The sequence below is a fragment of the Herpailurus yagouaroundi genome, unplaced genomic scaffold (genome assembly GCF_014898765.1).
Source record: "Herpailurus yagouaroundi ecotype Mexico unplaced genomic scaffold, PumYag 67793, whole genome shotgun sequence".
NCBI classification, from domain to species: domain Eukaryota; kingdom Metazoa; phylum Chordata; class Mammalia; order Carnivora; family Felidae; genus Herpailurus; species Herpailurus yagouaroundi.
Window position 1 is genome coordinate 18,622,825 of NW_024420586.1, and position 25,145 is coordinate 18,647,969.

The window sequence follows — 25,145 nt, forward strand, 5'->3', positions numbered from 1 at the left end:
GGGCACCTTTTGGGATGAGCACTGGGTGTTGTATGGAAACCAATTTGGCAATAAATTTCATATATTGAAAATAAATAAATAAATAAATAAATAAATAAATAAATAAATAAAGTATCCTTTTCCAAAAAAAAAAGATTCTCTCTCTCTCTTTCTCTTTCCCTGTGCCCCTCCCCCACTTGTGCTCATGTGCACCTGCGTGCACTCTCTCTCTCTCAAAAAAAAAAAAAAAGAAAAAAGTAATTGTGGAGTACTACATAGCTTAGCTAGGAATTACATTTACATAATCATAATAATATAAAGAATGAATATTGGTTTAGCCCAATTATGATATATCTCTATTGGGAAGCTTGGGAAATGGAAAGTGTGGCTATATGTGGTGACCAAGGAGGGGGAATCCATGCAAGAGCAAAAAACCTTCATTTTTCAAATTGAGACATAGGTAGATAATGCCTATACCACACAAAGCAAGAGTTATCATTATAAGTGTGTTATTTAGTGATGTGAAGGGAAATACCAAAAGAAACAGCTAAAAAGGAAGCAAATGGTTGCCTTTGGGGAATGGAAAATGGAGGTGATGGGGTGTGGAAGACTGTTCTTTTTTTTCATTATTAGCCTCGTAGAACTGATTGATTGTCTAGGAGTTTGGATAACTTTAGTAAAAATTAAAAATATATTTAAGACATAAAAACCAAAAAAATGTTTTTCATAAAAAGAGCCAACCACTAACTCCAAGGCAAATACAAGTTATTTAAGAAAATAAAAAACACTAAATGTGCTCAGCTGTGAATACTAGTTACATAATTTGCCTTCCAGATTCATCCAACCGTCTCTACCTGCCCTGTGCCCTGGAAGCAGACCTCTGTGGACTCCACCAATAGGCCCCCATGCCCTCTGGCTTCCAGGTGAGTTCTTCCCCTGGGAAGCTTCAGCAGGAGATCAGAGGGAGGAAGGAAGTTGAGTCGAGGGTATGTGGTTCCCTGTCTGTCTTCCTAGCATGATTGTCTCATGCTAGGGCTGCCTGCATGCCCTCAAAATGTTTACATTTGCTATCAGGTGGCTCTCTCTATACACTTCTAGATCTCCAGGTCCTTTGCGCCCAGGTGTGGTAACGGAGCCCCTACAGTTCTAGCAGCCCTATTCCTGTGGTTTTCCTGTATCCTGCCCACACTTTTACAAATGGTCCCTTATTAATTCTTCTCCAATTACCCTATTTGAGTGTGCCATCTATTTTTTGCTGGGACCCTGACTGATACATACAACCATGATAATATAAATAATGAATGTTGACTTAATCAGAAACTCATGATATATTGGGAGGTAAGGAGGGGAAATATGTGAATATTTGAAGAAGGTACACAAAAGGGAGCTAAGTCCTCATTTTCCATAAGAAGAAAATATATAGATATATAATATATATAGATATACAAAAATATATATATATAATATATACAAAATATATATAATATAAATATATATAAACAATATATTGTTACTTAGAAATATGGAAGTAAGTCCCAGAGGAAATAACAAAACGGAGTTGAGGAAATGAAGATACTTCTGATTTGTAATTTGACTACCTGAGAAATAGATTCTAAAACTGTGTTTTTTGGGCTGTGGTTCAAGGCTCATTAGTAGGTCTTTGAAATTGATTTGGTATCAGTCAATTATCTTATTAATTAGAAGAGAGTAGAAATTATCAACGTTTATCACAAGTAGTGAGAGTAAATATTATTTTGTTAAATGGCTTGGTTTTATATTCCTGTGCATGCGTGTGTGTGTATATTCCTGTGTGTGTGTGTGTGCACGTGCGCAGTATCAAATGTATTTCTTATTGTGGTTTGAGCTCAGAAAAGCTTGAAAGTCACTATTCTAAAAGATGGATTGGTGGCTGAAGACAGGGCAGAGAAGTAAATATCTTAACCAAGTGGAGTTAAAGGGTCATGTTATTCCCTGTGGATGCAGTCACATTTCAAATGGCTGACAGGAATAATAATTCACTGCCTTTGTGTGAGGCCCTGCCAGGTTAACAGTCCCACATGTAGCTCTTATTATATTCGCCCTGTGCATTATAATGTTCTTGGCTCAGCAGCTAATAAAGAAATAAATCCAGAACCTCTCTGGTGGGATGATATATTGCTTTATCATGGAAGCCACTACCGACAAAAAAGATATATAATTGTTCAGGATGGGGGAGGGGCACCATAATAAGGTTAAGAAGCAAGAATAAAAATTACAATACAGTAGGAAATAGGATGGACACCCGACTTGTTTCCAATGAACCAATACTTAAACTACAAGCCAGGTGATTCCAGGCTTAACCTAACAGAATTCCTAGAATGTAAAACCAAAAACACCATCTCATAGGCATGAGGTCCAGACTGGTGAAATAAATTGAAAAAGTGTGCTATTTTCAAATTTGCATGAAGATACCATTTTATCATATACAGTTGGAACTGTATATAGTTCTGGAATTCCAACTATATTCATTCTATGAATTATGTAATTATATGACTATCTACACTGAAAGGAAGGTGAGGAACTAAACCACAGTTTTCCCACCAACTTGCATAAAGTGAATGACAGGTGCCAGTGAAAAATCAATAATTCCCACGAAGCCTTCAGAATTCTAAACACAAATGACAAGTGCAACAGTTTTTAATCATGAGGATAAACCCTTAAAGTACATTTTTGATTGTAACAACTAGTTGTGAATGGATCATCAATTAAAAGTTGGCCCTTGGGAAGGGAAGGAAAAATAAGATAAAAACAGAGAGGGAGGCAAACCATCAGAGACTCTTAAATACAGAGAACGGACTGAGGGTTTCTGGAGGGCAGATGGGTAGGGGGATGGGTTCAATGGGTGATAGGCATTAAGGAGGGCGCTCTTAGGGATGAGCACTGGGTATCCTATGTAAGAGATGCATCACTGGGTTCTACTCCTGAAGCCTGTAGAGTTATTTAACTTGAATTTAAATTAAAAAAAAAAAAAGAAGTTGGCCCTTACACAATGGGATATTCAGGTCTCGTGACAGTGTGAGGGTGAAAGGGAGTCTCAGGGGTTGTCCCCAGAGCTCTGGTCTCAGGAAAATGTTGCCACTCCTCTTGAGAATTCAGAAGCAGCAAGGAAGTTGTGCTCACCAATGTCATCACATCCTTTTTCTTCAGAGGGCAATATGAACAGAAAGGGTTGACTGACGTGAAGGCTGCTTCTCTGCCTCTCGTGCTCTCACATCCAGTGGTGCTGCACCATGCCTGTGTGCTCACCTCCGAGCCAAGCACCACAAAGAGCCAAGAGAAGGAGGAGATGGGGCTCCACTCTCAAGGAGTTTTCAGTCTTGTTAGGTATCAGTGAAACAACCAGACCATGATGTCAGGTGGCATCTGATAAGGACATTAATTGTGTGAATTAAGAAATAAGTTCAGGGGGGCGCCTGGGTGGCTCAGTCGGTTGAGCAGCTGACTTTGGCTCCGGTCATGATCTCGCGGTCCGTGAGTTCGAGCCCCGCGTCGGGCTCTGTGCTGACGGCTCAGAGCCTGGAGCCTGTTTCGGATTCTGTGTCTCCCTCTCTCTGACCGTCCCCCGTTCATGCTCTGTCTCTGTCTCAAAAATAAATAAACGTTAAAAAAAAAAAATTAAAAAAAAAAAAGAAAGAAGTTCAGGGGCGCCTCAGTGGCTCGGTGGGTTAAGTGTCCGACTCTTGATTTCGACTCAGATCACGATCGCACGGTTCGTGAGATTGAGCCCCGTGTCAGGCTCTGCAATGGCAGTGCAGAGTCTGCTTGGGATTCTCTGTCTCCCTCTCTCTCTGCCCCTCCCCTGCTCACTCTCTAAGTCTCTCTCTTTCAAAATAAAGAAATAAACATTTTAAACAGAGAGAGAGAGAGAGAGAAATAAGTTCAGTTAGAGAGATCTGTGTCCCTGGCACCATGGTGTAACATGTTTGGGGCAGTCCTGCCACCTTTGAGGGGCTGTGGAATAGGGCGAGGCTCTCATTCCTACAGCGCATTGGGACAGGCCTCACCAAATGAACACAAGGGCCGACGTGCACTTTTGTGCTCATTGCCAAATCCCACCAGCCTTAAGAGCTGATCTGTTCAGGATCTCAAAATCCCAAATTCCTGCCTGTCTTGAGCTACCACTTATCTCCTGATAAGCTATGGAAGGCTGGGTTACGGGAAGTAGGGATCAGGAAAACCAAGTCTCACAGTCCCCACCAGGCCTATCTTGTGTCTGAAGCACCCACACAGTGATGGTGGGAATACACAACCACAAGGCAGACGCATCAGGCAGGTTCTTTGTTGCAAACAACATCCATCCTGATAGGTTAAACAAAAAGGAATATATTGAGGGGTAGTAAGAGGGGGCTCACAGAATCACTAGGGTGGTGAGAGAATCAGGCCTGTAAGCCTGAACTGTACTGTCAGACTGCTCCCACTGCTGGGCGAGAGCTCTGTAGCTTACGGGGCTGGTGCTGGGCATGGGATGCTCCCCCTAGGCTCTCTGCCACCACTGCCCCGGAGGCTGGAAGTCTCTTCTTCAGGCTCTACTGCCCTCACTAGAATGGATTCTGTGCCATCCCTCCACCTTCACTGTCTTCCAAAGCAAACGCTTATGGGAGCATCATTGCATACACACACATAGCTGCAAGTATATCTGAGAAACTAAGTGTTTGCCTTCTGCCTTGGGAGGCAGGATGTCCAAAATCATCCTAACACAGGGAGGGTGGGCAGAGGCACCAGGCAGCCAAACAGCATGGAAAAAGTGTTTGTTTGTTAAATGAGCCTGAGGCAGGACGTCACACATTGTTCCTAGGTCCATGTTGTTGACCTCTCTACACACCACCTCAATGACATTTGAAATCAGGCATTTCCCATCCGTTGGGACCCAGTGACTCTCTTCTTGATCTCCCAAGGTCATAGGATGGTTGTGCGGGTGGGATAACCCAAGGCAGCAGCGATGGCAGCAGGCAGCAGGAGCTAAAAAGGGACACGTGGCTTAAGAAGTGCCCCCCGACACACGTACCACACCAGTGATGTTCTGTGCTGACGTCAGTCACTGAGGAAAATCCTGGATCACAGTTCAGATGCTTGTTTTCCTGATAAAACCACACACTAAAACAGGACTTCGGTTTCTTCTTCAAAGCTGGAACATAAGGTCTCAGCGAGGATCATCGGCTGTATTAGTTTCCTGTGGCTGTTGTAACAAATGACCACAGACTTGATGGCTTAAAACAACACACATTTATTCTCTCACGGTTTTGGTTTGAAATCAGTATTAGTGGGCCAAAGTCAAGATGTGGGCAGGGCCATGCTCCCTCCAGAGGCTCTAGGGGAAGAATCCTTTCCTGTCTCCTCCAGCGTCTGTGGCTGCTGGCATTTCTTCCTTGGCTTGTGGCCACATCACTACAATTTCTACCTCTGTTTTCACATTACCTTCTGTGTGTGTAGAATCTCCCTCTGCCCCTCCCTCTTATAAGGATAAATGCAATTGCATTTAGGGCCCACCTACCTAATTTAGGACAGTCTCTTCATCTCAAGATCCTTAACTTAATCACAGCTGTAAAGACCCTTTTTCAAAATAAGGTAACATTCACAAGTTCTGGGGATTAGGACCTGATCTCTTTGGAGAAGATTATCCAGGTTACTATAGTGGTAGTTGAGAGCTGTAAAAGATAGACTAGAAGAATCAGGCAAGACAGGGGTTAATAAATTAAGTGCACTATTGTTAGGAATGTAAATTAGTGCAGCCACTATGGAAAACAGTATAAAGGTTTCTCAAAAAATTAAAAATAGAGCTACCTTGGGGCGCCTGGGTGGCTCAGTCAGTTGGGCATCCAACTTTTGATTTCAGCTTGGGTCATGATCTCAAGTTCATGAGATCAAGCCCCGTGTTGGACTCTGCGCTGATAGCACAGAGCCTGCTTAGGATTATCTCTCTCCCTCTCTCTCTGCCCCTACCCTGCTTGTGCTCACTCTCTCTAAATATTAATCAATAAATACGAAAAAAAATAGAACTACCTTGTGATCCAGCAATTCCACTTCTGGGTATTTATCCAAAGAAAATGAAAACACTAATTTGAAAAGATATATGCCTATATGTGTATTGCAGCATCATTTACAATAGCCAAGATATGGAAGCAACCTAAGTGTCCACCATAGATAAATGGATTAAGAAGATGTGGACACACACATGCACACACACACACACACACACACACACACACACACACCGAATATTACTCAGCCATGAAAAGGGATGAGATCTTGCCATTTGCAATAGCATGGATGGACTTAGAGGGTCCATAATATGCTAACGAAATAAGTCAGACAGAGAAAGACAAATACCATATGATTTCACTCATATGGGAATCTAAAAAACAAAACAAACAAGGAAACAAACAAATAAACAAAAAAAACAGAGACAGACTCATAAATACAGAGAACAAACTGGTGGTTGTTAGAGGGGAGAGAGGTAGGAGGTTGGAAAATAAATGCAGGGGACTAAAAGGTACAAACTTCTGGTTATAAAATAAATAAGTCATGGAGATGAAAAGTACAGCATAGGCAATGTAATCAAGATTGTAACAGTTTTGTATGGTAACAGATGACAACTAGACTTGCTGTAAAGTATATAATTGTCAAACCATCATGTTATACATCTGAACCTAATATTGTATGCCAACTGTACTTCGATTAATTTTTTTAAAGAAGCTAAAAAATTATGTTGTCAGCTCCTTTCCTAAATCCCCTCAGCCAACCTTTAGCATCCTCAGAGTTTGGCAAAACCAAATGAACCCTGCCTCTAGACTTAGTTCTTTAGTGTGATTAATCCCTTTGACATGAAGTTGGCTTCAAAGGCAGCACAAGTAAAACCGTTTGGAAAGTAAAACAAAGGTCGTTAAGAACATCATCTCTTGAGAAGTATAGACACAAACCAAGGTTTGTTGTCTCATATTTGTTCAGTACTGACTTTAGACAACTGATTTTTGCTGGCTCAGCTATGGCTAACTACAAGCTAGCACCAAGGGTTTGTCTAGGATGCTGGGATGGAGTCTGCCATCCCCAGTGGTGTGACCTTGGGCAAGCTCTTCAGCTCTCTGTGCCTATTTTTCTCATCTCTAAAATAGGGATAATAATAATAATACCTCATAGAGTCGTTAATAAGCTTGAAATGAGCTAGTGTATATAAAGAATATGTTGCATACAGTAAGCATTGAACAAATGTTAGCCTTTGTTGCTTTTGTAATGGTTGTTATTACAGTTTCCGTGCTATTTTATCTGATTTTTTAATGAAAATATAGTATCTGGGGCACCTCGGTGGCTCAGTTGGTTAAGCGTCTGACTCTTGATCTCGGCTCAGATCATGATCTCATGGTTTCATGAGTTCGAGCCCCACCTGGGCTCTGTGCTGACAGTGCAGAGCCTGCTTGAGATTCTCCCTCTCTTTCTGCCCCTCCCAATTCACACACACTCTCTCTCTGTCTCTCTCAAAATAAACATTATATATATATATATAGTATCTATGAGCCAAACCATATAAAAGGGGATTTAAAACCATATGAAATGAGTTTACCAGGGCATATCTACAAAAGTAGAGATTGAAACATTAAAGTTTATTGAACTGAATGAAAAGAAAATAAAAGCCCAAAGTTATGGCCTCAAATATATTAAGTGATATTTTGTGTGTGTCATAATGTCTCAAATACAATGGCAAGAATTCTTCTCCATATGAAAGGCTTTTACAGACCTCAATATGTAGAGTCTATCTCCTGGGCTAAAAATACCTTCTTTCATAATTTTTTCAACATACACATTTTCATGCAGGACAGTAGGAACAGCTTTATTAGCAACATTTATCAGTTAAATAGGAAGCTGTCCCAAATATCGTGGACTGCACATTTCACCCTAATCAAGTGGAATCTACAAGCAGATATTTAACTTATATTTCTGTTTATATATTCCCAAGAGTTTTTATTTGTTTAATAGAGCCCACAGTGTGGCTGGTAATTGGAAATGTTGACTGAACCAGGTTGCCTTGTACAAAATGGAAGACTTATGAAATTTTATCCTAACTGTGAGTCGCAAAAGCCCTTTTAAACAAATGAATGGCCACTGATGGAAATAATCAGGGACTATGAACAAAATCTCAATCATTTCATTAATTTTCTCCCCTATTCTTATCCTACTATAGTGTTATTGTTTTAAAAATTCAGTACAAGACTTTATATTTAACATTATTTTTGTTGATTGCTGGTATATTCTGACACATTTAAAAAATTGCAACATAGCAAAAATTTCATTAAACTGTGATTAGCATGATCAATACAAAACATAGAACATATCAGTAGGATTTCTACTCTCCAGTGTTTACAAAAGCAGCTTAGTAAGTTGAGAGACTGTGCATGGAGACACTATTTTAATATATTTTTGTCTTTGTTGTGGTCTCTTAAAACATGATTTATAAAATATTATTTTCTAGTGAGCTCAGATTTGTGAATGGAAGGAGTTAGGATCCCGCTAAAATCAGGTAACAGATGTATCTAATTTTAACTACAGAGGATTTAGAAAAGCAAAGTTGGGCTCTTTTCAAGCTAATATTTCTGGGTAGACATTTGGAGGGTTTGTTTTTTCCCTTTAAATTAAAAGAGGAAAAAAGGCTTTGATGCCTGGTAGAGTAAGAAATCTCTGAGTGGTGTTTATTATCTTGGAAGAGTTTTGCCTTTTAAAAGATTTAATGTGAGTTTAAATACACATTCTTGTCAAGCCTGGAGAGTTGGTGACTGGCAACCATTACATATTGGTGATTGTTTTTCAGTTGCATTTATATGTTTATATTCTAAATGTTAGTTCTCAGATATTCTATGTTCTTTTTTTTTTATATCTTAGTTTGGATTCTCCAGAAGCTGGCTGTGGGGCAAGGGTTTAAGAGCAAATAGTTTATTTGGGAGATAAAGGAAAACATTGGTAGGGGAGTTAGTCCATGAAGGGAGGTCATAAAATGGTGGATTATCCAGCAAGAAACAACTCTGGACCACTGGGGCCTAATCCCATTGTAGAACTCTGGGAAAAGGTATAGAACATGACCCTCAGAGTCTTCCGACATTGGGAGTGAGGGAGCCGGGGTATTTATACACTAACAAGCCATAGCCTTTGGTTGAGGGTTGCTCAAGAGACTGTCAAAATCCTTGGCACTTTGGCACTTCCAGGCTGCCATACTGTGGACCAAACCCTTGGCAGATTCAGGTAGTTGGAGTACACGGAAGTGGGGGCCTGAGGGTGTAGGGTAGAGCACCAAGAGCATCTTGTACAGGTTACCACAGAGCATCTCTGTGGTGAATGAATTGTTGCATATAAAGAATTTATTCATATTTAGTTTGTTTTTAAAGTTTATTTATTATTTTGAGAGAGACAAAGTGAAAGTGGGAAAGAGGCAGAGAATGAGGGAGAGAGAGAGAATCCCAAGCAGGCTCTGCACCGCCAGTGCAGAGCCCTGTGCGGGGCTTGAACTCACGAACCCATGAGATCATGACCTGAGCCATAGTCAGACGCTTAACTGACTGAGCCACCCAGGCACCCTGTTGCATATAAAGAATTTAGAATAATGCCTATCAGAGAGTAAGGATTCAAGGTTAGTTCAGGTGTTTTGATAACATTTACTTTCTTTTTTTTTTTTTCCTTTTAATATGTCATGAACCATCCTTTCTTGTTGTTTGAGGACTTCTCTTTCTCTGTCTGCACTTTATTTTTATTTTTGGCTTAGACAACAGAAGTTTATTTTCTCATAGTTCTCAGAGGCTGGAAGTCTGAGATCAAGGTGTTGATAGGGTTGATTCCGTCTGTGGACCAAGACAGAAAGGATTTCTTCTAAGCCTCTCTCCTTAACTTGTATGTGGCCATCTTGTCCTGTGTCTGTTCATATCATCTTCCCTGTGTACACGTCTGTTGTCTAAATTTCTTTTTATTTTTTATAAAGACACCAGTCATATTGCATTTGCACCCACCCTAATGAACTCATTTTAATTTAATCATTTCTTTAAAGAGTCTATCTCCAGGGGCACCTGGGTGTCTCAGTTGGTTAAGCATCTGACTTTGGCTCAGGTCATGATCTCATGGTTCGTGGGTTTGACCCCATGTCAGGCTCTGTGTTGACAGCTTGGAGCCTGGAGCTACTTTGGATTCTGTGTCTCCCTCTCTCTCTGCTCCTCCCCCCACTTGAACTCTGTCTCTCTCTCAAAAATAAATAAGCAGTTTAAAAAAAAAGAGTCTATCTCCAAATAAGGTTACATTTTGAGATACTAGGGGTTAGGGCTTCAACACATGAATTTGAGGGGGACACATATATATACATATGTGTGTATATATATATGCATATATATATAACTTTATTATATATTGTTATGTATATATAACAATATTGTATATATATATATATATAACTTTACTTTCTAAGAGTTATTGTTTATATATGAATGACTTGATCCAATATTATTATATATATATATATATATATGCACAATAACTCTTAGAAAGTAAAGTTACGAATCCGTGTTTAAAAAAAGAAAAAATGTTCTTACCACCCAATTATCTGCTTAGAGTCCCCTGATCACAATAGTGGTGACCTGTGCATAAGAATTGGGGTTCCCTCCAGAGTCATTGGCCTCCTCACAACCCTTGAAGCGATCCCCTCACCTTAGGCCAGATGAAGTTTGTGGTCAGGGCTCCTAGCCCTACCCATGTACAAAGGAAAGACCCAGGGATGAATACAGTTCCACTTGGATGGTGGGATTATGGATGACATTTGCTGTCTTTATCACTTCCTCAGATATTTATTGAATATCAGGTACTGGCAATGCCCTGGTGAGGTCAGTGGGAACAAAACAGGGTCCCTTCTGTCATAACAGATGTTATAGCCAAGGAGACAAGCAATGTGCTCATCATGGCAACAGCAATGCAGCCTGGTCCAGGGTTACTTGCTATCCCAGGCTTGGTGTAGAGCCCAGTCAACAGTACAGATTTGCTCTTCCCCCATGGGGATTATCTCTGCCCATCAGTGGTATTCCTGTGACCTGAACCAGAGCATACTGTGGAAACTATCTGCTCTTGCCAGATGCCTTTGGATCTCTTACCCTGTCTGTGAGCCCATCTGCAGCATTTGCTACTGGAGCCACTTTTCCCAGATACAGGTGCAGAGGGCCAGAAGGGCCCAGGACTTACTCCTGCCCCCTACCCCCACTCCCCCATAGGCCTAGCCAGGGTGGGATGAATGATGGTACAGGGGTATAATAGTCCAGAGGAGGGATAAACTTGAAGGAGTATTTACAGTCGATTCTCTAATTCATAGATCCCATATTTGCAAATTTTCTGATGCACTAAAATTTATTTGTAACCCCCAAGTCCACGTGTATGGTAGTTCCACATTCATTCATGGACATGCACAGAATGAGGCAACACTCTGCCTCTTTTTTCAACTTTTATACTGTAAACAAGTGTTCTTTTCACAGTCTATTTAGTACTATGTTTTCCTCACTTTTGTGATTTTGTTGGTGATTTTGCTGCTTAAAATGACCCCTGTAGGGGTGCCTGGGTGGCTCAGTTTGTTAAGCATCCAACTTCAGCTCGGATCATGATCTCATGGTTTGTGAGTTCAAGCCCCACATCGGGCTCTGTGCTGAAGCTCGGAGCCTGGAGCCTGCTTCTGATTCTGTGCCTCCCTCTATCTCTGTCCCTTCTCTGCTTGCACTCTCTCTCTCTCAAAATTAAACAAACATTAAAAAAATGACCCCTAAGCATAGTGCTAAAGTGCCATCTACTCTTCCTAAGCACAAAAAGGCTGTGATGTGCCTTATGGAGAAAAGATGAGTGTTACAGAAGCTTTGTTCAGGCATGAACTATAGTGCCATGAGTTCAATGTTAATGAATCAATTAATGATTGATGGCATACATTAAACAAGGTCTTTAAACACATAAAATAAGGTTGTGCGTTGAACAGTTGCCAACATGTGACCAGAGACTTACAGGAACCTAAACCTCGTATTTCACCTGGGAACAATGATTCAGTGTTCGCTAACTCAGTGTTCATGGTGACTTTATAGAGAGAATGAGAATCCACTGTACATTTCAGACTCCCCTGTGTGTTTAGGCTGAGGCTGGCTTCTCCCCATTATCTCTTTAGCATCTCCCACTCCTTTGCCAGTTTCTCTTGGGAGCACTTCCTTAATAAATGACTTGCACAAGAATTGACATCTCAGGGTCTACTTCTGGGGAACAAGGCCTGACACAGAAGGGCAGCACACTTATCCCTTTGCTCCTAGTGCAGTTCCTTAGCCCCTGGGAAGACTGGTTTCCACGTCTCCCCAGACACCAGCTCTGTGTAATGCCGTGTAATGGGAAGGCATCATGGTCAAGCCACAAAATAAGGGCTTGTTATATGTCCATCTAGTGTAAAGTGTCATGCAAAGCCACTTTGCCTGAAAACATCCACCCCTGCAGCACAACAACCAGGAATGTCTTTTTACCCCTCCCTCTGTTCAGCTCCTTTTTCCTGCTGACTCTTACTCAATGGTTTTCTCCATTTTAGCTCCATGGTGGGTTAGATACCACTTCTCTGGATCCTGCTAATGCCTTATGCATATCCTTGTGCATATGCATTGTCCTTGTCTCAACTGTGCCATAATTATTTATTTGGGTCTGCCTCCTTTAATAGATTGTGTGAACCTTGACAGTAGGGACCATACAGTATTAATCTATGCACCTCCAGTGTGGCTGGCCCAGAGTACAGACAGAAGGAAGCAAGAGAAGGAGGGAGGAAGAAAGAGAAGGGGCTGTAATGGTTTCCATCTACCTAGAAGCAGGCACAAATACAGGATAAAACATACAAGAAATTTATTAATGAAAACACCCGTGAGAGAAAATGCATGCAGGAGATAGAAGAGACATTGGGGGAGGGGGCCTGGGTGGCCCAGTCAGTTAAGCATCTGACTCTTGGTTTCGTCTCAGGTCATGATCTCACAGTTTGTGGGATCAAGCCTTGCGTTGGGCTCTGTGCCGACAGCATGGATCCTGCTTGGGATTTTCTCTCTCCCTCTGTCTCTCTCTGCCCCTTCCCCACTCGTGTTCTCCCTCTCAAAATAAATAAATAAGCATTAAAAAAAGAAAAGAAAAGACTGGGAAGCCTAGCATTCCTCACTGCAGGCCTGACCAGTGAAGGAGAAAGGAGAAAAGAAGGAAGTTCAGGTAGAAGCATCTTAGAGACTGCAGTTCAATCTAAGGAGGGTTTGACAATGCCAAAGGGGAGTCCTTGAGCCAAAGTACCTGTCAGAGGGGTTCCCATGTTTCTCAGGAACAGCCGTGCCTTAGTCACTCGCTGGGAGCAGCCGGTGGGAAGCGTGGCCTGTGGGAAGCATGGCCTCTGTACCAACGTGGTGACAGATTTCAGAGGCTGCAGCCAATGCCCATGGTCGGTTACACTTCTGCAGTCGGAGAGAGATCTGAGAGGTGAATTCTCATGAGGAAGGTGAGGAGAGAAGACATACTCAATCGGAATCTCCAGGGAAGGGTCCTGGGAATGTTATTTTTAAAAGGCCTCTGATGATTCTAAAGTGTAACCATGCAGCAGAAATAACCACAGCCTCCTGAGGGCTAATCTTACAAACCCAGACTGAAAATGCACCAACAAACCTTTATAGCTGGTCATCACAGGCCTGCATTCTAGTCCCACACTTGTGATTTACTTGATGGCTTTTTTGTACAGTTCTCTAATCTCCCTCTACAGTGCTCACATTAGGAAATGAACTCCAAAGAGATCCTCAAAGAGAAAACTCATCAGACCCCCAAACTCAATCCTTCCATCTGAGTGATAAAACTGTGCTTACTTAACTAGGAGAAATGCCACTAACTTCCATCAAAGCATAATTTGTACCCCTATTGTTCTAGGCATTTCTCTATGTATGTTGGCACAGTTCCCAGCTGGCCTTTCAGGATCACCCAGGATGCTGGATGACAGTTTCGGAGACCAGTTAGAGCAAAGAAGATTTAATTCACTTAGTGCACAGTAAGAATCCACAGATGCAGACGTTTTGATCGTACCAGTTCTTGCAAGTTCCAGAGCTCTCCAAGGAGGCCACGGTTTCTTGACATTTGTATTTCCAGTCTTGTTCAATCCTTGACATGCAATAGATACTTAAAAATTTTTTTGCTGGTATCTGAGAACTTAGGGCCCCTAACCCAATACAATGTTGCCTTCCAGGATGTAGGATATATATACAATATATTGTAACAATATATATAACATATGTACTAATAATATATATCACATAAAATTTACCATCTTAAGCATTTGTAAGTGTATTGTTGTGCAAACTCCAGAACTGTTTTCACCTGCAAATCTGAAACCCTGTAGCCATTAAACATTTATTCACCATGACTCCCTCCCCCCAGCCCCTGGCAACCATTCCATTTAACGTCTCTATAAATTCGACTAATCTAGATGCCTTGCGTAGGTGGAATCATGCAGTATTTGTCTGTATGTATATAAATACATATGCATCAGATACATACACACACAGAGGTGGTTTATTTTAAGAAATTGGTCACCCAGCTGTGGGGGCTGGCAAGTTTAGAATTTGCTACCGGGCTGGAAATTCAGGTAAGAGTTGATGTTGCAATCTTGAGTCCAAATTCCACAGGGCAGGCCAGGCAGGGTTTCTATGTTGCAGTTGCGAGAATTTCCCCTTCTTCAGAGGAAGTCTTTTCTCTTAAAGCCTTCAACTCATTGAATGAGGCCCACCCAGATTGTGGAGGGTAATCTGTTTCACTCAGTGTCTACTGACTTAAATATTAATCACATCTAAAAAAGTATCTTCACAGTAACATCTAGACTAGTTTGACTGAACAACAAGGTACCATAGCCTAGCCAAATTGACCCATCAAATTAACCATCACAGCATGTAAAAAGATGATAGGGATTTTTTTATTCACTTTTCACCCAAGTAGAATCATAATTTTCTGTGCAACTTGCTTATTATCTTACAATAATATATCATATCATTATTAATAAAATAATAATATCTTATACTTATCAGATCAATCATTGTAGATCTTATTACTTTAAAAAGTTGCATAATATTCAACCATCTGTCCTTTTGAGGGGATTGTTTCCAGTTATGACCACTGCAAAAAACATCTTTACACATGCATACTTATATATTGGTATATTTATTTCTGGAGGCTGTAATCCCAAAATTGTGTGGCTGTGCCAAAGAATAGGCGCATCTTTGATTTTAATAGATCCTACTAAATTACTTTCATAATATGCTATACCAATTCTCCCTCTAGCCAGTAATTAAAGCAAGTACACATTTCCATACATCATTGTCAAAATTAGTTCTAAATTTGGCCTGACGGGTGAAAAATGGTATCCTGTTATTATTGTGTGTGTGTATGCTTAAAATCTCTAATTGTGATAGGGGTGTCCGGGTGGCTCATTCGGTTAAGTGTCCGACTCTTGATGTTGGCTCAGGTCATGGTCTCCCAGTTTCGTTCATGAGATCGAGCCCCATGTCAGGCTGTGCTGACAGCATGAAGCCTACTTCAGATTCTCTCCCTCTCTCTCTCTGCCCCTTCCCCACTTGCACTTGCTCAAAATAAATGAAATAAACTTTTTAAAAAATGTGACTGTGGTAAAATATATATATTGTAACAATATATACAACGTATCTAATAATAATATATATCACATAAAATTTACGTCTTAAGCATTTGTAAGTGTATTGTTGTGCAGTCAAACTCCAGAACTGTTTTCACCTGCAAATCTGAAACCCTGTAGCCATTAAACATTTATTCACCATGACTCCCTCCCCCCAGCCCTGGGCAACCGTTTCATTTTCTGTCTCTATGAATTTGACTAATCTAGATGCCTTGTGCAGGTGGAATCATGCAGTATTTGTCTTTTTTTGTGACTGGCTTATTTCACTTCAACATAATGTCTTGAAGATTCATCTATATTGTAGAATGACTCAGAATTCCCCTCCTTTTTAAGGCTGAATAATATTCCGTTGCATTTATCTACCACACTTCATTCATCTGTCTATGGACACTTGGGTTGCTTCCATCTTTTAGCTATTTTGAAGAATGATGCCATGAACATAGGTGTGCAACTATCTCTTTGAAACCCTGCTTTCAGTTCTTTTGGGTATATCCCCAGAGGTGAAATGCTGGATCATAGGGTAGTTCTATTTTTAACTTTTTGAGGAACTTCCATACTATTTTCCACGGTGGCTGCACTAATTTACATTCCCACCAGCAGTGCAGGAGAGTTCCGAATCTTCCACATCCTCACCAACACTTGTTCTTTTCTATTCCTTTGGTAGTAGCCACTGTCCTCCTCCAGTTTTAACTTTTACTTTTATATATAAACATATATATTTACTTAGATATTTATAATTATGTATTTATATATTTACACTTTTCTATGAATTTCCTCTTAGTAATTTATTTTTATTTTTTTTAACTTATTATTATTATTATTTTTTTTTTTGAGAGACAGAGAGAGAGGCAGAGACAGAGTGCAAGCTGGGGAAGGGCAGAGAAAGAGGGAGACACAGAATCCGAAGCAAGCTCCAGGCTCTGAGCTGTCAGCACAGAGCCCAACGCAGGGCTCGAACCCACAAATGGTAAGATCATTACCTGAGCTGAAGTCGGATGCTCAACCAACTGAGCCACCCAGGCACTGCTCCTCTTTGTAGTTTATAATCTTCACCTTTTTTTCAGTTGGGTTGTTTGTCTTTTTTTTTTTCTTATTTTTTTTAATGTTTATTTTTGAGAAGGGGGAGGGGAGGGGCAGAAAAAGGGAGACACAGAATCCAGAGCAGGCTCCAGGCTCTGAGCTGTCAGCACAGAGCCCGACACGGGGCTCCAACTCACGAACCATGAAATCATGACCTGAGCCGAAGTCAGACACTTAACCGACTGAGCGACCCAGGCACCCCTGTTTGTCTTTTTTTGATCAACATATAGAAGCCCTAAAATGTATGTATTCTGGAAGCCCTGTGTTGGGTTGAAATCTGAAATTGCCATTCTTTCTTTTTTTTTTTTTTTTTTGGCCATAAACAGTTGATTATGAGCAATTTCATGTAGTTTAAACTGAATATTATGGGGGCGCCTGGGTGGCGCAGTCGGTTAAGCGTCCGACTTCAGCCAGGTCACGATCTCGCGGTCCGTGAGTTCCAGCCCCGCGTCGGGCTCTGGGCTGATGGCTCAGAGCCTGGAGCCTGTTTCCGATTCTGTGTCTCCCTCTCTCTCTGCCCTTCGCCCGTTCATGCTCTGTCTCTCTCTGTCCCAAAAATAAATAAATGTTGAAAAAAAAAATATTAAAAAAAAAAATAAACTGAATATTATGTATATGAATCCTTTCTCTGAAATTTGTTGCAATGATTTTCTCATAGCTTTTATCCTTTGACTTTGTATGGTGTCTTCTACCCCTGGAAAATTTTGTCTCTTTTATCAAATTTGTTTCATTTCCTTTATGTCTTCTGAGTTTCTTGTATTATTTAAGGTCTCCCTACCTGGATATCATATAAATATCCTCCTAAATTTACTCCTAGAATGTTTTTATTATTTTACCTTTGCATCTTTAATCCATCTGTAATTAAAGAAATAGGGGGTCTAACTTCATATTTTCCCTGTAAGAAGCAATTATTCTACCACTTATTAAATAATCCATCAGCGAATTGAAGTGCCACCTTTATTATACACTGTATTAAGTTCCCATAAAATCTATGTCTTTCTTCTCTATTCCATTGCATTGATCTATTTGTCTATTCCCGTGCCAATTCTCTACTCTTTTGATTACACTCGCTTTATAGCAAGTTTTAATATCCATTAGGGCAAGACACCAGTGGGGTATTACTGGTCTTGTTTCTCAAAGTTTTATTAGCAGTTATCACAGAATTGCTGAGCTATTGTTCTTCACAGAAATATACAGATACCCCTCATTAACAGTTAAATCACTTACGCATCTTAATATTTCTCTCAGCTCATGAAGCCAGTTGGGTTCAAGTTCCCCTTGGGAGGTCCATACCCAGAGCTTCAGCAATTAGCTGGGAGGATGGAGCAGAGATGGAGGAAGAAGCAAGTCTCTTCAGAAGCCCTCAGTGTAGAGCTAAGATCACTCATAATTGTCCCCCACTGTCCTCAGGATGGACCTGTCAGGTAGATGGGGTAGTAAAGGAAAGCGGCAGAGCAGCAGAAACAAATTACCTGCTTCAGACTCTCAGTTAGGAATGGCCTTCTTCTTAACAAATATTTAAATGATCCCAAAATAGGGGCGCCTGGATGGCTCAGTCGGTTAAGCGTCCGACTCTTGATTTCTGCTCAAGTCATGATCTCGCGTTTGTGAGTTCAAGCCCTGCATCAGACTCTGTGCTGATGGTGCAGAGCCTGCTTGGGATTCTGTCTTCTTCTCTCTCTGCCTCTCCCCTGCTTGTTCGCTCTCTCGCTCTCTCTCTCGCTCTCTCTTGCAAAATAAATTTTTAAAAAATAAAACTTTAAACGACTCCCAAATATAAATAACTCCTCTACTTGTCATTCCACAATATCGCTTATTAAATGAAACATGTGGAAGCTCCCAGGTGGCGATGGGATCTCAGCAAGCGATGAAGGCACGCTGAAAGCCAGGTAGGTTTGTGCCGACTAGCCGGCATCCCCAAGTGCCTACTTCTACAGGATGCCAGACCACCATGGAAATAAATCAAACCACCGTGCCAGTTAATTCAGGTCTCCACACAAATTCCTGACATAACTAAGGAAACGTACCCAGTCCCACTCCCCCTGAAGTGAGGCCTACCCTGGGCAGAAATCTGAAAATCTTGGTGGCCTCACCCTAGCTCTAGCTGTCATTTCTGTGCCACGTGTCTGCAACTTGTTCCATGCTTCTATTATCCGTATCACTCAAAGTCACTGGTCATAATTAGCCTCCAATGTTTTTTGAAATCGTGTTATAAAATTGTAAATGTAATCCATGAACTTGGTTTTTATAGTAAATATGTACAAAGTACATATAGTAAATAGTAAAAATGTACAAAGGGCATAAAAATGGAAATACAGAGGGGTGCCTGGGTGGCTTGGTGAGTTTAAGCATCCGACTCTTGGTCTTGGCTCAAGTCATGGTCTCATGGTTCTTGAGCTCAAGCCCCGCTTCGGGCTCCTGGCACTGACAGCGCAGCAGAGGCTGCTTGGGATTCTCTCTCTCTCTCTCTCTCTCTCTCTCTCTCTCAAAATAAATAAACTTTACAAAATGTAAATATATAGAGAAAATGGATTTAGAAAGTCTCTCGTCAAGGCACTTCAGCGGCTCAGTTGATGAAGCATCTGACTCCTAATCTCGGCTTGGGTCATGATCTCACAGTTCATAAGATTGAGCCCCGTGTCGGGCTCTGCAGTGACAGCGTGGAGCCTGCTTGGGATTCTCTCTCCCCCTGTCTCTCTGCCCCTCTCCTGCTTGCTCACATGTGTTCTCTTTCTCTCTCAAAATAAATAAACTTAAAAAAAAACAAAGTCTGTCATTCTTTCTCATGCTCCCCTTACCTTTTTTCATTTGTTGCTTGCATGGAGAGAAACTTCCTGCAAATGAACCAAGAATCCAGTCTTCTTAGATTTCTCCTTATAAATTAGTGCCCTGATTTATTAAATTGCAAATTGGTTAAATTTCATAGAGAGGAAAAGCATTCTACTTCAGCAGATCCCACATTGCAGGCTAGGGATAAAGAAGGACTGAGCTGGCTAGAGGAAAGAGAGCTGAGGTCAGACGGATATGGGGTGTGGAGAGAGCTCAAGTGGGGACACCAGGGAGGCTGACAGGCTAAATGAAGTCCTCACAAACACGGGGGAAGTGCGTCCTGACTTCTGGCAGCCATGGGGAAACTGAGGGAATCAGGAGGGTATGACCCTGTGCACTGGCCACCAGTAGCGGGAGGAGTGGAGGGTCTAGCAGCCCACTTGCAGAGGCAGCTAGTTGTTCAGGACACGAGGGACAAGAAGCAGGGCTGGCCGGATGGGTGCAGGAAGCTAGTGAGGCTGGGGCCTCGAGCAGGTTACTTCCTTACTTGACAACACTGCCTTGTGTGGACGCTGGAGGAAAAACAGGGAGAAGACTCAAAAGCCCCAGGCAGACTAGGACAATTCAGGCTGCCCCACTCCTCAGGGAGGAAGACAGACACGACCCCCCAACTTTCACCCCTACTCTCAGGAGTACTGGTGGAAACCACCTTGGACAGAACTGCAGCAGACTATTTCCGAAGTCAGACGGTGTGTCAGATGGCTTCCTTTTGCCCTTCCAGATCCACTCCACCCTTCTCCACCTACTCTGTGCCCCTGCAAGCCGAAGTCCATGGACTCCACCAATGGGCTCCTACGTCCTCTGTCTTCCAGTTGCCTTTGGCCACCACTGAGAGATGGGAGGCTAGGAGGAGAGAGATCAGGGTATTTGTTTCCCTCGAATGCCTTCTTTCTGGGTCCCTGAGGGCTACCTGGTTTCATCCCTGAGCCAAAAGCCATCACTCCTGTCAAGAGGCCCTCTTCACAGAATTCTCTTGTGAGGTTCCAGTAACTGCTCCCTCCTTCTGCTCCTTCTGTCCTGTGGTTTCCCTACACCCTGATATGCCTTTGTAAATAGTCTATTAAACTCGTCTCAATTTACCCAATCTGAGGGTGCCATCTGTTTCCTGCCTGGGCCTGGAATGATGCAGATGGCTTGTCTGACAGGGCCTGTTGAGGGAGAGTCCAAGGACTCCTTATTGCTCCAGGCAGAGGTGGGGCAGCCTGCAGATAGCTGGAGGTTACTACAGACACCTGGAATGAAGCCAGGAACTTGAACTCTTCGGAGGCACGGACGGTGTCTTAGTGTCTTTGCAGCCCCAATATTAGGGCAGGCCCTGTCCTTTAGTAGGGGACCCTCTAAAAACAGGTTTCCTCCGTTCCTTCAGTTCAGGAATACTTTTCTGTGTCGGAAGGGTCCCCTTCTCAAATGATGATGTCCCTGAGAGGTTGCACTTTGAGTGATTTTCTGCTAAGATCAAAACAATCAGTGAATCCTTGAGCAGAAATTAGATGCCAACACTCATAGGAGAACAGGCCCCAGGAAGGGGCTGAGCGAATGAGAATCTGGAAAAGCACTGGAGGAAGAATATGCCCTAATAGGGAGAAACGGAGGGCTCCACAGGCCTCCTCTCCCATTCTGCAACTTTGTTCAAGGCCAAAATTCTGGGCCAGGAGGAGGTGCTGATCCAGCTTAAGAAGAGAAGCAAGAGCTCTCACCACTGTGCAGGGGGCTTTCCATCTCTTACCAGGTGGCAGGTTTAGGCCACTTACCTGCACGCTTTGCAACATAGAAATATTCTAATCGTTGCTAGAAGATAATGTATATGTGGCCTTTTATCATTTGTTTGAAAGCCAGTGTACATGATCACAACTGTCGATATGGTGTGTCTTGATAAAGATTGGAATACGCATGAATATATTAAGGTTATAGATTCATTTTCCCTCTTTTAGCTTTATTGAATTATAGCTGATGTACAAAAATTTCATACATTTAGCATATACATCATGATGGCGTTGAATATATGCATATACCTATAGTACCATCACCGTAACCAATACTAAACATATCCACCACCTTCAAAAATTTCCCTGTGTTCTTTTGTGATGTTTTCTGGTTTGGGTGGTTTTTTCTGGTGAGAATACTTAACAGGAGATCTATCCTCTTAACAAATTTAATTTTAGGTGCTATGTTGTTACAGTAGTTTTCTAGAACTTACTCATCTTGCATTTGGCATAGGTTTTTATCCGAAAATGGTTAAGCTCATAAAATTATTCTTATAACAAATAAAAATGGAGGAAAAACCACAAAGCAAGTACTTATATGAAATTAGACCAAGCATTTTCTTTTTAGCCTCCTTTTCCTCATCTATGTGATAACTTTTCTATAGTCCATTCCAAATTTTACAGAATGTGATTCTGAATGTGATTACAGAATGTTAAAATGAGTCATAAAAATATGGATATAGGAAGAGAGAGCGAGATTTTGGTTATTTTAACATTTCCATAAAAATCAAGAAATAAGTAGCATTGGTTTTGTCCTCATTGGGACTATGGTAACGAAGTTCTGTTTGTCTAGCATGGTTTCCCATTTCTTTCTCTGGGTCACTTTGAAGATCCTTTCCTCAATTCCACATGATCCTGGTGGGCAGGTCAATCATGGTGCCCCGTTTCCTCCTTGACAGGCATTTGGTGGTCACATGGCCAAAGCAGAGCCAATCAGAAGCTTCTCTAAAATTGATATATGGCCCGGGCAGCAAAGAAGGTCTCTTTCTCCTGAAGCTTTTCAGTCTTTCTGCCTATTATCTGGGTGACATTAGACAAATTATTTAACATCTCTGAGACTCAATTTTCTCACATTAAATGAGGATAATAATATAATCTACCTCATAAGAATATGTGAGGAACAGATGATATAAGGTTATAAACTTTAAAGTATATTATAATATCAATTATTTTTTAATGAATTTTTTATTATTAAACATAAGGAAAATTATATGATAAACTAACCCATGATAAGATATTAGTCAGTGTCATCATATGGCATTAAGTCTTTCAAGGATATTTCCTTTTCTTTTTTATTTGAGAGAGAGAGAGAGAGAGTGAGTGGGGGAGAGGGGCAGAGGGAGAGAGAGAGAGAGACAGAGACAGAGAGAGAGAGAGAATCTCAAGCAGGCTCTATATCCAGCACAGAGCCCAACGAGGGGCTCAATACCACGACCCTGGCATCATGACTCAAGCCGAAATCAAGGGCTGGACTCTCAACTGACTGTGCCACCCAGACACCTCCCCCCCCCTTTTTTTTTAAAGGAATCCATTATATAAAATACAAAAACAAGCTGCAGCAGTCTATACTGTCAGAAGTTAGGATAGTGGTTAACTTTGCAGCTGAGGCTAGTGCTCACAGGGGGCATGAAGGGGCTTCTAAGGGGGGTTGATTGTATTCTGTTTCTTGACCTGAATTCTATTTACATGGTATATTGTTAGTGAAAATTCATTGGCCCATATGCTTAAGATATGTGCTCTTTTCTGTATGTATGTTATACTTCAATAACAAGTTTTAAGAACTTGAGGACTTCTATTTCCAAGAAGGTGGAATAGACATACTTTTCTTAACTCTGCCCATAAGTACAACTGAAAACTCTGGACATTATATATGAAACAAACGTAAGAAGACCCAAAATGGAGAGAAGAGGGAGGACCTGCTAAGGACCTCAGTATTCCAGGAACAACATGGTAGTGAATTCTCTGGATTTTCTTTTTGACTCATATATCCCAGATTTGTAGCTCTAGAAGCTGACATCCAGAAATGCAAACAAGTGCAGAAAAAAAAAAAAAGCCCAACAAAAGCTGCTCTTTCTAAGCCAAAAGATTGAGAAAGAGCAGCATAGGAAGAGAAAACTTTTCAACAGCAACTGCTCTACTCCAGCTAAACCCACACAGAAAGCTATAGCCCCACTCGCACTCATAACTAGCAAAGGCCAAGTGGGAAACCTAGAATTCCACCTAGAACAAGGTACCTCAACCTACCCATTAGGATGGCATCAGAAAACGCAACCTGTGGAGCCAGCTCTTTCTTCCCTGCTGGGTGGTAATGAGGAACCTGAACTTCCACCCTGCATCCTTTCTGCTGAAGTAGCATCAGAAGAACCCTAGTGGAGACTCAGGACACTGACCATTGCTCAGTGATATTGAGGCCACCCTCTCCTTGGGGTGTCAGTGGAGACCTAGTGGGGAGCCTCAACTGCCACCCCACTCAGCAGTAATAAGGAGCCCCCTCCAACAGATACTCCTCTCCACTTCCTCTCCCAGTCCAACAGAGACTGAGAGGACTTCCATGCTGACCTGGTAGTAATGGGGATCCCTTCTTCTCCTGTTGGAGTTGTATTAAAAAAAAAAAAAAAACAGGGGCTCCTGGGTGGCACAGTCGGTTGAGCATCCGACTTTGGCTCAGGTCATGATCTCATGGTCTGTGATTCGAGCCCCGGGTCGGGCTCTGTGCTGACAGCTCGGAGCCTGGAGCCTACTTCGGATTCTGCGTCTCCCTCTCTCTCTGCCCCTACCCTGCTAATGCTCTGTCTCTCTGTCTCTCTCTGTCAAAAATAAATAAACATTAAAAAAATTTTTTTAAAAACAGCTAAAACAGGTTTAGATAAGATATAGAGTCATAACATAATACCCAAAACACCCAGGTTTTATTCAAAAATCACTTATGATACTAGGAATGAGGAAGATCTCAAGCTAAATAAGAAAAGATGCCAAAACTGAGATGAAACACATATTAAAATTTTCTGACAAAGTTTTTAAGGCAACCATCATAAAAGTAATAATGAGCAATCACAAATACACTTGACACAAATGAAAAAAATTAAGTCTCAGTAAAGAAATAGAAGACATAAAGAAAAACCAAATGGAAATTTCAGACTGAAAGATGAAATAACCAAAATTTAAAAACTCAATGGATAGGCTCAACTGCAGAATAGAAGAGACAAAAGAAAGAATCAGTGAACTGGAAGGTAGAGCAACAGAAATTACCTGGTCTGAACAACAGAAAATAGACTGAATAAACAAACAAACAGAACCTCAGGGATATGTAAAGAACTCTCAAAACTCAATACTTAAAAAACAAAATAAAGCAATAATCCACTTAGTAAATGGATTAAAAACATGGAGACATTTTACTGAAGAGGATATACAGACGGCAGATAAGCACACACACACAAAAATTAACCTTTAGGGAAATGCAAACTCATCAGAATAGCTGAAATTTAAAAATAGTGACATCATCACATGCTGGCAGAGATGCAGAGAAACTAGATCACTCATATCTTGCTTAGAGGAGGGTGTGTAAAATGATACAGCCACCATAGAAAACAATTTGGCAGTTTCCTGAAAAACTAAATATATACTTACCATATGACCTAACACTTGTACTTCTGGGCATTTATATGAATGAAATGAAAACATATGTTCGTACAAAAACCTGTACATAAATGTTTATAGCAGCTTCATTCGTAATTGCCCCACACTGGAACAATCCAGATGTCCTTCAGAAG

General features: G+C 41.4%; 1 long non-coding RNA gene across 4 annotated transcripts in view; it reads left to right on the forward strand.

Annotated features, from left to right (window-relative positions):
- LOC121026034 (uncharacterized) overlaps nucleotides 1–25,145 on the forward strand; it is a 246,688-nt gene that overhangs the window by 112,060 nt on the left and 109,483 nt on the right. For all 4 annotated transcript variants that reach the window (XR_005788234.1, XR_005788235.1, XR_005788236.1 and 1 more), the window contains exon 3: nucleotides 814–902. This is a non-coding gene — a long non-coding RNA (uncharacterized LOC121026034). The remainder of the gene's footprint in view (nucleotides 1–813; nucleotides 903–25,145) is intronic.